Raw genomic sequence first — 13,631 nt, 5'->3', positions numbered from 1 at the left:
ACACAACACACACATGTATATATATATATATATATATATATATATATATATATATATATATATACACACACACACACACGATATATATATATGATGTATATATCATATATATATAAGATGTATATATATATGTATGTATAAGATGTGTGTGTGTGTGTATATATATATATATATATGCTGTATATATATGATGTTCAACTTTTGGTCATAGTTATTAGGCATTGTGTAAACAAAACAAAGATAAGCAAGTAGGTTTGAGACCTGGTTAAGGTCAGATTATAATTCCCATGAAAACTGTCTGTCACTCTTTTATCCTCTACCTTCCTGTATCAGTCTGTTCAGGCTGCAGTAACAAATTACCATAGACTACGTGGCTTAAACAACAGGCATCTATTTCTCACGGTTCCGAGGCTGAGAAATCCACAAATAAGGTGAACTCACTCCTACACATTCTGTTCCTGTTGAGAGCTCTCTCACTGGCTTCCAAATGGTCACTTTCTCTCTGAGTCTTTATATCAGAGACACAGCCTTGTCTCTCTTTTCCTCTTCTTCTGAAGCCACTAATCCCAGCATGGGGGCCCCACTCTCATGACTTCACGTAACCTTAAGTACCCTCCAAAGGCTTCATCTCCAAATACCATCATATTGGAGTGACTTCAATATATGAATTTAGTGGGTACACAATTCAGTCCTGGTACTTCTTATCTCTTCTTCACTCATTACTTCTTTTATCTTCAAAAAAAATTATACAGGAGATATGAAAACTTTGGGCAGCTAGAGGTGCAAATGTATGTCCCCAGTGATGTCCCCGTTCAGTATATGTAGGCAGAAAGATAAAAGATCTCTGGGTAAAAAAACATCATCAATTCATAGCAAGTGTCTATGAAAAGTGTTCACAACTTTCAGTTAAAGTCAGTTTGGCAAAACAAATAACTGCTATATGTCCCCATGATATGTTATATATTAAATTAGTAACACTACATGCACAAAATACATAAAAATACATGTATGAAATGAACACTACTGATAGCAGTGATGAACACAGTCTCCAGAACTCGACAGTTTGAGTTTGAACTCCTGTTCTGGCCCTTACTAAGTAGCTGACTTCGAGCAAGTTAATTGACCTGTCTGTGCCTCAACTTCCTCATCTGTAACACAGAAATAACAGTAATATCCACCTCCTAAGACAGTTGTGAAGAGTAAATGAGCTCATCCATAGAAGGTACTCATATATATTATATAAAGTCCAATTTCTGGTAAATAGTAAGCATAGAAGTTTGTTATCATTTGCAATGAATGAAAGAATCACCAAATATGAAGATGAAACCCAACATACACTCTCAAAGGAATTGCAATTATAAAGAAGACTGGAAAAGGATATGGACTCCACTGCCAAGTAACAGACTAATAACCCTGAAAAAGCAAGGACTTTCTGAACTAGTCAAGTTTCTTGCCATTGCATAACATGGCTCAAATTCATGATGGGAACCAGAGTATTCATCAAATCAAATGTAAGGTACACGAGGACATGTTGGCTTCATTGCTGAATCCCCAGAACTCAACCAATGTATGTTGAATGTTTCGATGAAGAATTATAAGCCCCAGTGGGAATGATGTATGGATGAGGAAAATTCACATAAATGGTGGCGATAAATTTGGCCGTTTGGAATCTCAGCAAAGCACACCAGACACCTGGTGAGAAGTTAAGAACAGAAATGGAACGGTCTTCTCATTTGGGAAGTCTGAATTGTTAGGGTTAAAAGAGAGTAACAAACTCAAAAAAGTGTAACAACGAAATGCTTTGAATTCACCTACATAGAACTACCTGTGAGCCAGTTGTGGAAGACATTGTGAGAAGTCTAGTAACAAGCAATAGTTATTCATTCACTCCAACAGTGTAGGCAAGAGAACTTACACACATGCCTCCCGCCTGTTCGACATCGAAGCCACTTCTTTTAGTAACACCACATGATTCATCTTTGAATAAAACCGTCCTCCAAAATAAGAGAATCACAGCTTGCAAAGACACCAGCCAAAAAGTTGGACCTGTGTTGGAGGCACTATAGAAAGCCAGCTTTGCTCTATTAAGAATCAGCTCTATCTTTCATTGCTGCAAATCACAATCTACGACTTGCAGCCTCATGTCTGGCATGCAGAGGGTATCGTCACAGTATGACTTCAGTGTATAAACAGCTAAAATTTCAAAATCTACAGATGCTTGAGGATGTCGTTAAACTCTCCCATAGCCTTTTAAATTTCTATTTCTAGAGTAGTTAAGTGACAGAAAGTTCAGTAAACACATATGTACTGTTATTTGTGTACATGTATATATCTGGATATTTCCAAGTGTTCCAAATATCTTATCTTCCAAGATTTAAAATGTCAATGTATTTTTAAATTTGTCAAATGACATTATAAATGGCTAACAATAAATTCCTATTTGTACAGTCTCAGGAAAACTGCTTAATTCCTAAAAAGAAATAGGAGTTTGATTGAGCACCAAGGAATGAATGAATGAATGAATGGGAGTTGAGAAGCAGAAATAGTGAAAGCTGATAACTCCCCTCTCTCTCATATATATGTATGTTAGTAGTATAGTAACATTTATGGCTAATAACAGGTGTTTCCTGTAAAGAACAATATCCTGTAGCACTCACCAAAGCAGAAGTGAACAAGAATGGAAGAAAGAAATTAGCAGAATGCTGCTTACATACTGGAGCACTAGTTAAGAAGATCTAAAAACCGACATGGCTGCTGTCGATGAGCAGACCCGAAGAACTCAGCATGGCACAGCTAGGTTATTGACCTCTGCTCTTCTACTCATCCCATTATAATAACTGTCCTCGTTGCCTTTGCATTAAGTGTGTCATTATTCTTTGGAAAGATTTTTTTTCAAATTCCTTCAAATATATCTAAAATTATCTATGCTGCCAAAATCTCTCCATCTTAGCCAAAAGGATTTTCATTCAACATTGCAAAACTGTGTAGAATGAACCCATCCTGATCCCAAATTCAGTGCATGGAAAGAAAGCGTTTGTGTGCAGCCTGGTGAAAAGTAACACAACGGCAATGCTACTGCAGTGGACTTCTCCATCAGGTCCAGTTTGCCAGCAGGAGTGAGCACTCCAGTCCACCAGAGACAAAGCCAAAAGCTGAGCGACTTCAAAGACACATTGGATTTCCCAGCATAAATACAAGAACATGAAATAACATTCGAGATGTGATTTCTGGCATTTACCTTTGGATACAGGTGCAGTTTTTCATATTCATCCCTATTAAATTTAACATCACTGGTTTGGGATGATTTTCTAGCGTGTTGAGTTCTTTTTGAAGATTCTTAATGTATTACCTAAGCAAATTAGTATGAGATAATTTGGGGAAGGTTATATGCACTTTTGTTGTATCAAACTGGATAAGCCAAAGGCAATCAGGAGACACACCCTTGTTAAAGTATGGCCCCAGCAACCAAGCAGTACTGACTGGGTGCTGATTGGGTACTGGTGACTCCTGAGACTGTCATGCAGACAACCGAAGCAAATCTCTAGTTTCTGGGAATGCTAGCTGTCATGTCTACACAGTGGAAGGGAAGACTGCCGCATCATGAGGGGATCAAAGACTCTGATGTCATGACCTTGCTGTAAGCTGCATCAGTTTTCTAGGTCTGCTGTGACAAAGTCAGAAAGACTGGGTGGCTGAAAACAACATAAACATATTGCCTCATAGTTCCGGAGGTTAAAAGTCCAAAATGAAGGAATCAGGGAGGCTATGCTCCTGATAGTTCTAGGGGACAATCATGCCCCGCCTCTTCCAGCTTCTGGTGTTTGCAGGCAATGCATGGCCTTCCTCAGCTTGTAGGTGCAACCCTACAGTCACATGACCATCTTATCTGTCTTCACATCATTTTCCCTGGGTGCATGTCTATCTCTGTGGCCACATTTCCGCCTTTTAAAAAAAATGTTTATTTATTTATTTGGAGAGAGAGGAAGAGACAGAGAGAGCTGGGGAGGGGTAGAGAGAGAAGAAGAAAGAGAATCCCAAGCAGGCTCCACACTGTCAGCACAGAGCGCGATATGGGGCTTGTACTCATGGACCGCAACATCATGACCTGAGCTGAAATCAAGAGTCTTGTGCTCAACCGACTGGGCCAACAGTCTTCTGCTCAACCGACTATTTCCCCAGGACACCAAAAATATTGTATCAGGATCCACCCTAATGATCTCATTTTAACTTGATTACCTCTGTAAAGATTCTGTTTCCAAAGAACAGCACCTGCTAAGGTACATGGGTTAGAACTTCACCATATCTCTTTGCAGGGGAGAGCACAATTCAATCCATAACATACAACTTGTTGGAATTCCGACACATACGACCCTCATGAGAGTATACCGATCTGCTAAAATTTCATTTCAGGTTCTCTTGATAAGGATTGTATCTCTCCATTCCTAAATCAGTGTTTGGAATTTTTATAGTTTGTGTGTTTTTAAAAATCCCCAGTCAAATAGAATAAATGTTATTTTTAAACAGATTAAAATGGGCTTATCTATTCTAAAACACTCCAGTCTTTGTTACAGTAATATGTACTGAAAAGTCTGAATAGATGAATATAATATGCAATGTTGACATACATGCCAATGAAATCCTTTTATCATATAATATCACATGGGAAACACACTTTAGGAATGACTGCCCGAAGCCATGCAACTACTAAAAATAACTTTTTAACCTTATTCCTTAAAATCATCTATGTAATCAAATACTCAGTTTTCATACTGTCCTTTCTCTGCAGTATTATGACTCTCGATATGTAAGAAGAGACTGAAATATTATCTTTGTTTTCTGCTCATCCCATCTTCTATTTATTAAAAAATTCACTAGTTTTCCATTTCTTTTTCCTGAGTAGTCAACTATGCTTTGGTGTGTCTATGTAAGAATTACTTCCTTTGGGAAATCACCCTTCTCTCATTCGGAAAATCATACTGCCCAGCACACTGCGTTTGGATGAGACCAATCCCACCCAGGCGTGAGAAACACAAGAGTATTCTCTTAGGGTTGTACGTGAAGCAAAGCAAAGAGAGAGATTTATCCATGCAAGTTCTGTGGTCGGGGAAAAAGAAAAAGAGAAAACGTGAGAAATACAAGAGTATTCTCTTAGGGTTGTACGTGAAGCAAAGCAAAGAGAGAGATTTATCCATGCAAGTTCTGTGGTCGGGGAAAAAGAAAAAGAGAAAACGTGAGAAATACAAGAGTATTCTCTTAGGGTTGTACATGAAGCAAAGCAAAGAGAGAGATTTATCCATGCAAGTTCTGTGGTTGAGGAAAAAGAAAAAGAGAAAAGGGGCACCTGGGTGGCTCAGTCAGTTGGGTGTCCGACTTTGGCTCAGGTCATGATCTCACAGCTTGTGGGTTCAAGCCCCACGTCCGGCTCTGTGCTGACAGCTCGGAGCCTGGAGCCTGCTTTGAATTCTGCGTCCCTCTCTCACTCTGCCCTTCCCCCACTCATGCTCTGTCTCTCTCTTAAGAATAAATAAAACTTGGGGCGTCTGGGTGGCTCAGTCGGTTGAGTGTCCGACTTCGACTCAGGTCACGATCTCGCGGTCCGTGAGTTCGAGCCCCACTTCGGGCTCTGTGCTGACAGCTCAGAGCCTGGAGCCTGCTTCTGATTCTGTGTCTCCCTCTCTCTCTGCCCGACCCCCGTTCATGCTCTGTCTCTCTCTGTCTCAAAAATAAATAAACGTTGGGGCGCCTGGGTGGCGCAGTCGGTTAAGCGTCCGACTTCAGCCAGGTCACGATCTTGCGGTCCGTGAGTTCGAGCCCCGCGTCAGGCTCTGGGCTGATGGCTCGGAGCCTGGAGCCTGTTTCGGATTCTGTGTCTCCCTCTCTCTCTGCCCCTCCCCCTTTCATGCTCTGTCTCTCTCTGTCCCAAAAATAAATAAACGTTGAAAAAAAAAATTTTTTTAAATAAATAAATAAACGTTAAAAAACAAAAAAAAGAAAAAAAAAACTTTTTAAAAAAGGAAAAGAAAAGAATCTTGGTTTGCTTGAAAACTGTCAGCAGGTATTTTGCGGGCACCAACCGGTATGCTCACCTTCTTCTTTGCCTGGGAAAGTCTGGGTTAATTTTTATCCCAGGCCACTGAAAGAGTAGTAACACATGCATGCTAGTTATTAGCAAGGCATCAAGGATTCCCGTAGTTCACACGCAGGAACAATACCCGATACCGAAACAATACCCAATACAATGTGGTACTTCTCCATTTTGAGCGAGGTCCTAAATTCCTACAGAAATAGCATTCACCAGCCATCCTGTCTCGTTCCGCTTCTGTTTCCTCTAGGAACTGCACTGGCAAGTACAGCAAAGGCATTTTCTTCAGAGAGTAAGTCGCTTAAGAGCAGACACAATATGTTGCCTTATTTGCATCTTTCATAAATCTTAGCAGAGTGCTCAATAAATATTTGTTAAATTAAATTATTTCTTTGATATCTCAGTAGATAATGCATCATTGAGTTTATTGATTAGAATCAATTGCTCTGTCTCCAATTAGAATTCATTCACTGTAACCCCAAAGCATGCCCATCTTAAGATATTTTACATAAATTGTGTTCCAAATTGAGTATCAGGTTGAGGGATTTCCCTTGCCCTTGTTCCTGGCAGTCTGTTTCCCTTCGTGTGAAATATTAGTCTCTAAAGACGAGTTTCCTTCGAGCAGATTATCAAGATTAACAATCATCCTGCACTCTCTGTTCCACAAGGAAAGCTTTTACTCAATCTCTCCAGGGAAACGAATGCGCTCTGTACTCTTCCCGATTTGTTAGGTTAACCTATGTTATTTCCTGTTGTTGGAGCTGCTGCTACTGTTATTATTATAATGTTTAATTTTTGGAGTAAGTTCTCTGAATAGCATTGAGAATATCCCCACAAAGCTCTGTTTTTTTTTTTCTTAAAATACTAGGAACATTATTCCTACAGAACGATAACAGCAAGAGGGCCTTTTGATCCCTATATATGTCCACTATGTGCAAATACTAAGATCTTCATTCACCCACATGTTTACCTTAACATATGCATTAGCAAACATTATTCAAGCACCTACTTTCTACCAGCTTCCACCTCTGGCGTTGTGGACACACAGTTGAAAAACCATACCTGGCTTAGGGAATATGGTCAATGGTATCGTAATAGTGCTGTATGGTGATACATGGTAAGCTCAGCATAACATATAGAGTTGTTAAATCACCATGTTGTATACCTGAAACTAATGGAACACTGTGTGTGAACTACGATTCAATTTTTTAAAAAATTGGGACGCCTGGGTGGCTCAGTCGGTCAAGTGTCCAACTTCGGCTCAGGTCACGATCTCATGGTCCGTGAGCTCGAGCCCTGCGTCGGGCTCTGTGCTGACAGCTCAGCACCTGGAGCCTGCTGCAGATTCTGTGTTTCCCTCTCTCTGCCGCTCCCCCACTCACACCCTGTTTCTCTTTGTCTCTCAAAAATGAATTTTAAAAATGTTAAAAAAAAACAAAAGGAGGAGGGGGTCCTGGGTGGTTCAGACAGTTGAGTATCTGACTTTTGATTTCCACTCAGGTCATTTATTATCCCCTGGTTGTGGGATCAAGCCCCACATGGGGCTCTGCACTGAGCATGGAGCCTGCTTAAGAGTCTCTCTCTCCCTCTCTCTCTCTCTCTTCCGCCCTCCCTCCCTCCCTCTGCCCCTCTCTCCTACTTGTGTTCTATAAATAAATAAATATATACATACATACATAAAAAATAGGGGAAAAAAAGAAAACCATACCTTGCTTTTCTTTCACTAAATGTATTTTTTTTTCCCCGAACATCAACAGGAAACACCAACCCTTACAGTCTGATCCTCTACTTCATTATGCTTCTGCCATTTATTTTCGCTTGAATTTTTTTGTAACTCTCTCTGGTGCTTAAGATTAGATTTGGCCGTGAGTGGGCGCCTGGATAGCTCAGTCAGTTAAGCGTCCCACTCTTGATTTCGGTCCAGGTCATGATCTCATGGTTCATGGGTTCAAGCCCCGGGGTGGGCTCCACGCTGGCAGTGCAGAGCCTGCTTGGGATTCTGTCTATCCCTCTCTCTTCTTTCTCATGCTCTCTCTCAAACACACAAACACACACACACACACACACACACACACACACACACACACACACAGATTTGGCTGTGACAACAGAGAATTGAAATTATAGTGGCTGAAACATGATGGGATGTCTTTTTCCTCCCTCAACTAATAGTCCGGATGAAAGGAGCCCAGTGCAATACAGTGACTCCATGGTGCCAGGGACACGTGCACATTATCGGGCTTGTTGTTCTGCCGTGTTTAGAGGGCTGTTTCCCCCCACGGCCTGGCAAGGCTCACCCTCTCATCTGCAGTCTGGCCAGTTAGGAGGGAAAAGGTGAGCAGAGTGCAAGCCTCATACCTTCAACACAAATCCAAGCTGGCCAGAATATGGCTACACTTCCTCACCAGAGAGTATAGGAAATAGCACTCTTAGCCTTGGCTGCTAAGAACCAGAAGTTATATAATTACAGGAACAATGAGGAAAGTGATCAGGGATAATTAGCGGCTCAGTAATTCACAGAGTTTACTTTCCCTCCCTTGGTTTTGCTTTCCCAACACAATTTACCAGGTACACAGCTAACAAGACTCTGAATTATAAGATACTACACCTATAACAGAAGTTTATCCTTGGTTACAGAATAGATCATTAGTTGTTAAGGACCATAAGTTAAGATAAGGCTTTACATTTAAATGTGCTTTAATCACCAACAAATAGCTTCACTGAAGCCAAAGTCTGTATTACACGTCTCTTCACCAACCGCCCAGGCACCACCAGGAGGTGTGAATTTCAGGTATTTTTCTCACCACCTGAGCAGATCAGCAGGTGGTAAGTAATCCTAGTCTTTGGAATCCAGAAAGTAAGACAGAAACCTGTGAATTCCATATAAGCTTTACCTTTTTTTTGCTTCCACAAATAATGATGCGTGCCTTAATGGGAAAATAGAAAAAAAAATGCAGTTGTGTGATAACAATATAATTGAACATACGGTTCTGCCCATTTCAATACTGCCTCTATCGTTAATATCCCCTCGTTATTTTTCATTTAACATATGATAAGAATAAAGGAAAAGAAATTAGTGTGGGATATGGTTGAGATTATTTCCAGGTGCTCATGCAAAGGTGATATCATAGAGGGACCAGTCGCTCAAAAGATGTTAGCACCGACTTTAGGGAGAGAGACCAAAATAATTATCAGCAGCTGAGAAAAAAAGAAAGCTAGGAATTGTTTAATGTCCATAGGCTATCCCAAAGAGCAATGAAAAATCAGGATGTAAAAACTAGTTTTGCATAGTAAATGTGTTTTATGGTACAAAAGCATAGCTTTGAAATGAAGGTCCAAGGTACATCAACTCTAAGTGCCCTATTCATCACCTGCAAGGCGTCCGTAGTCGGGTAGCATTAATTCTATGGTTTTGTATTGCAAGTCAGGCCACAGGATACATATTATTTTACAAGGAAATATTGGAAATGGTTGGAGGTGCTTGCGAACATATACTTGAGATCGAATAATGACATATAGCACATTTACTATGCACACAGAATTTAGATAAGTGGAAGGAGCATCCTTGCTCGTCTTAAAGAATCAGCCCACCAGGCCTTAGGTAAGGTTTATGCACTGGTTCAACACATTCACATTATGTAGGAGGAAGGAGATGTGTGCCAAACAATTAATTTAATACCTTGAGGAGCATAAGCATCCCATTAATGGCCGCTAAACAAGAAGGCCTTCTCTCACCATGGTAACCGGCAAGAGCTGCCAGAGTTTTTACACTTCAGGCTTCTGTCACTGCTCAAGGGAATCCTGTAGATGCCTTAATTTCCTCTGCTTCTAGACATGTTTTCCAAAGGTTAAGGCACTTTTTTGAGGGTCACGTTTAAGGTTCTTTTTTAGTATCAAGAATAAAATCAAATAAAGCAGACCTAACTGAAAATTCTGTGCAACACATTAGCACTTGCTAAACAAGGTCGGTTTCTGCATTCTGTAACTCCGGCAAAAGGTGTGGGGAAAAAGGGCGTGGTGCCCAGGAAGGCAAGAATGTGTCACAACGTATGGGTGAGGGGCACTTTCGGAGACCCAGAGTTGAACTTGCCATACAGGCATAATTTTCACCGTCTGGGTGAAAAGACATCTAAGAATTGAAATGCTTTATGATTCTAATGGAGAAGCCATTGCAAAAAGGCTGTGCACATGTTCAATCACAGCCGAAACGGATGGTGGGTAATCACTGTCCATTAAAGAAAGGTTAGGTCGCGGATAAGCATGGCAGACATCTGGACCAGGGTGAACTGCCGCAGAGACGACTGCTCACATGATCTTAGTTATAAATAGATTTTCTCCCTCAACACGAGCTGTTCTTTTTCACACTCCTGCACTCGACCCTGGCTCACTGACTCCCTGTGTTTATCGTCTCACTTATGAAGCCTTTAGCCTTATCTGTTATGTTACATGTTTGCTTCTTGGGCAAGTGATCTTGTCAAATGTCCACCGCAGTGATAACTGAAGCCAGTGGTCTTCTATCTACAGGGCCCACGGTTATATGCTCTGGACTCAAGTAATTAAGAGACCTTGGTCCCCCATGGAGGAAAGGTCTTCCAGAGCTCCGTTATCTCAGAGTCCCGTTTTTACTATTTGTATGAAAACTAACCTGATGGGTTCAAATGCTGAACATATGGTATTATAGGCATACCGTGTCTTGATTTTAATAGGATACTTGAAAAACAAAAGTGTGGTCTTTGGGGATGTATTGATGAATACAAACTAGAAAACAATATAATTATGGAGACAGATAGCTGAGTATAGAGCCTACCTACCATAAAAATCTTGGTCAATGAGTTGATGCAAAAAAATTTTTAAGGAGAGAAAATATTTCTAAAATTTTTCAGAGTCCCATCCTTGTCTTTTGCTATTTAACACAGAAATAGAAAAACTTATTTTTTTTTCTAGAATTTGAGTGTAACATACATTTGGTAGCTAATTTGAGCAGATGATATAATTATCTTTCAATATTATCCTTTTAATCTAGAATAACAGCTTGAAATTTTAACATTAAAACCGACAAAATTTTAACATTAAAATTGAGGCAAAGTAGACATACAGAAAGAGCCAATGGAAGTCAACAGAGGAATATGACATCCAAACAAGAAATGTGAAATAAGGCTAGATTCATGGAAACAAAGTACTGAAATAAAAAAAAAAAAAAGATGATTTATTCATTCAAATTCAAAGAACATTGTAGTCACCCATGCACTTTGAACATGACTGGGATTTAAAGGGTGAGCAAAGCCGGACACTGGAAAACTTGCAGTGGGACAAACATAGTAGAGGACACAGGTTTGCAAACATAAATGTCAGAGAGTGTGACACTCAGAGCTGACATCCAACGGTGCCACCCAACAGCGTCCAGGCTTGTGTTAACTCTGCCTAGTGACAGATGCCCAGCCAACCCCAACTAATAAATATTTTAAATATCACCTGAACCTGGTGATATGTTCTATCACACTGATGTACCTAAAGACAGGCAGAATTTCTAACAAGACAGAAGCCACGAAACAGCATGGAAGGCTGAAGGAGCATTAGGAGCAAAGCCTGGAGACGTAAAAAGACTGAACGAATGGCAGGTCAAGTCACGGGTCCAGGGAAGGACTTTGCTGGAAGGCAGACCCGGAGGAGTTCGGAGTGAGCCCAGGCATGGATTTGGGAATCTCCCAGTGGGCACGACAGATCCAATAACAGAGTGAATACAATCTCCAGGGAAGAGAATGCAATTGGCAAAGGAGAGGATGACCCCATCAGACAAACCTAAGATTTCTAGTCTAAGAAAAGTAGTAAGAATTAAAAACCACTAACCATCTGTAACGTAGAACAAATTGCTTTTATAGAAAAGGAGAGAATGAAACTCCCACACAGCACAGTCCTATCTGTGTCCTACCCTTCTGGGTCCTGGAACACGCCTCTCAACCATGCCGGAGCGTCAAACAGAACCAAACAGGAAGTCGTAAGAGGTCATAATTTTATTTGTGCTACTGTAGTTTGCCAACTTACGTTCACATGACCCCAAATATTCCACTGAGAAATTTAAAACTTCAGTTTGCTGGTGACATGTCTCCAAACCATAAGTCAGCCAGACTGATTCTTTCCAAGGGTTCTCTCTGGGCTTAAGTAAAGACGATCTCAATGTGTAGATTTTCTCGCTCTTTAGTTTTACCAACCTTCTTATCCCAATATCTCCCTTGGTAACTACGACAATGTCTGAGGAGGGAAAAAATGAAGAGAAATCTCTTAGAGGATTTGGCTCAGAGGTGCCCAGAATTATAAATGATGATGTTTTCCTGGGCATTCACAACAGTCATCTGATTGGAGCTCCGTGCTTGGAAGATGAAAAGGTTCGCTTCTGACATGCCTCCCACGCCGTCCCAAGTCTTGCTCGCTGACGTCCTACCTTCCGGCTCCCGCAGCAGCACTGTCACCTAATTTAATGTCACACCTGAGAGGGACTGCATCTGCCTTGCATGACAGAACAGCAGCCACAACGGGCAGCGTGGCTCCGGTAGGGGTCATAGCCAGGCAATTTCATTGTGACGACTGAAGACCGATCAGAAGCTCCGCAGTGCAAGGCACCCTTGACAGAGACCGGCTGGGATGACCGGGATTTCATTTCATGGCTCCTCTTTAAAAAACATACATACTTATGAAATCACCCTCGTGAAGTTCAGTGCGATCTTGATGAAGTGCGTCTGTATTGTTGTGAGATGCAGTTTAGGGGCAGAAGCTGAGAATATCCTTAAATCAAAAATAGTGATGCCAGTTGCAATTTTTAAGTTGAAAGAGAAGAAACGCTTCCCAAGAACAATCCCTTATGCCAAACCAACTGTTGGAGCAGACATTACTACCCTTGCGGCAGTTACCTTCTGCTCAGAGAGTCTGTTGCAAGGAAAAGTAACAGCTGTCACCCCTTACGCTGGCTGCGGTGGGGAGGGGCCGGGCTGCTGTTCCCAGGGCACATCTGGGTGTGCTGGCTCACGTCCCATTAAAGGTCCACATAAAGTGAATGTACACACTGCCCAGGTGCTGGGCTTTTGCTGGGAGCACATAATATGAGGCCAGATCACATCTGTGTGACAGCCACAGGCTGAAAATGCCGGCAGGGCTATTTACAGAGGGTTTCTTCTAAATGGAGTTTGCCTCCTCTGAATGTACTGCTCCGCCATTATGCAAAGTCAGAATGCCCTTCGATTCAGGGGCACAGAACCCTGAGGCCACAGAGATACCCAAAACCTTTCAGCAGAAACAATCCCCAGTTCTCACGTTACTAAAGGATCACCTGTGTAGAGCTTCTGACAGTTACTTATTGAACCTACAGAGGTTACACGTCAAGTTCCAGATCTTCTTTCCAATGGTTCTTGCACATGACTCTCAACTAGATGGTCTACAGCCTGTTTTGCTGCCGTCAAACTGAGAAACGTAAAATGGTACAAAACATCAGACAGAGACGCTGATCCAACATACTTGGTGTAAAGGTGAAAACTGAGTCAATATTTCACTATTTTTG

Source organism: Leopardus geoffroyi, chromosome D3 (assembly GCF_018350155.1).
Source record: "Leopardus geoffroyi isolate Oge1 chromosome D3, O.geoffroyi_Oge1_pat1.0, whole genome shotgun sequence".
Taxonomy (NCBI): Eukaryota; Metazoa; Chordata; class Mammalia; order Carnivora; family Felidae; genus Leopardus; species Leopardus geoffroyi.
Note: the sequence above shows the minus strand (reverse complement) of the source record.